The sequence below is a fragment of the Myotis davidii genome, unplaced genomic scaffold (assembly GCF_000327345.1).
Source record: "Myotis davidii unplaced genomic scaffold, ASM32734v1 scaffold376, whole genome shotgun sequence".
Classification (NCBI taxonomy): domain Eukaryota; kingdom Metazoa; phylum Chordata; class Mammalia; order Chiroptera; family Vespertilionidae; genus Myotis; species Myotis davidii.
Genome location: NW_006288121.1, coordinates 824,026 through 825,119, shown reverse-complemented (window position 1 = coordinate 825,119; position 1,094 = coordinate 824,026). Strand labels below are relative to the sequence as shown.

At 48.4% G+C, this 1,094-nt stretch overlaps 1 pseudogene; it reads left to right on the top strand.

Annotated features, from left to right (window-relative positions):
• Positions 1 to 1,094, top strand: part of LOC102773986 — a 43,091-nt pseudogene that overhangs the window by 4,021 nt on the left and 37,976 nt on the right.

Sequence of the window (1,094 nt, the reverse complement as noted above, 5' to 3'; positions counted from 1 at the left end):
ACAAGTTGACATTGGTTTAAGGCATATAACATAATGATTATGATACTGTTGTAATTAGCTAAAAATTAATAGTAGGAAAGGAGAAAAGGGAAGGCCAGACATTATAGTTATGTTTCCTACAAAATACTGGGGGAAGGAGACTGGACAAAGGGAAGATAGATGCATCCCAGTAGTTAGGATGACAGAGGAAAGTACTTGCTACTTGTCACGCCTGGGAACAAAGTTCATTGTCCAGAATGGGCGTGGCCACTGCATGCCCCTGAAGATTTGGGATATTTAATCCCCTGGGTAAAGAAGTGCACTCCCTTGGTTCCTCTTGGCACACTTGGCTCCTGGCTCATGTTTGGCTTTCCGGCATTCACACATGTGGCCCATGACCATGTGGACTCCCACACACAATAGACTAATGGACTGCAACTGGCCTGATGCTGTACTGTACCTGTCTCCAACAAGAAGTGTAGCTGGGTTTCAGTAAAGCTAGAAGCAGAGTCAGTGTCCAGAGTTTCCTTTTCTTGTTGGAGACAGGTATTCATTTCAGGTATCCAGCCCCTCTGAAATGAGGAATGTGAGAAAATTAAAAGAGAAGCCCCAAAGTGAGACAGCTGGCTCAGATGAATGGAACTGGTTCTCTTTTTTCTATTTTAAGTAGGTCATTCTGTTTGATATAAACTCATTGCTATCCTATAGAATAAAAGCCTAATATGCAAATTGACTGTTGCTATGATGTGCACTGACCACCAGAGGGCAGATGCTGGGTGCGGGAGCTGCCCCCAGGCCACTGGCCCCAGGCCAGCCAAGGCGGGTGCCAGCAGGGGCCCTGATCACCCTGCCAGTCACCCCGCAGAGGGAGGCGACTGGCAGCAGTGGGGGACAGAGCCAGTGAGGAGGCAGTGCCAGGCTGGCCAAGGCAGATGCCAGGGAGGGGCCACCCCCCCTATTGCCCCACCAGTCACCCCACAGATCGGCCCTGATCGCCAGCCAGGCCTAGGCACCCTACCCATGCACGAATTTCATGCATCGGGCCTCTAGTTTATATACAAAAGTATATATATATACATAATAATCTGGCCACTCAGTATGTGTGTATATATATA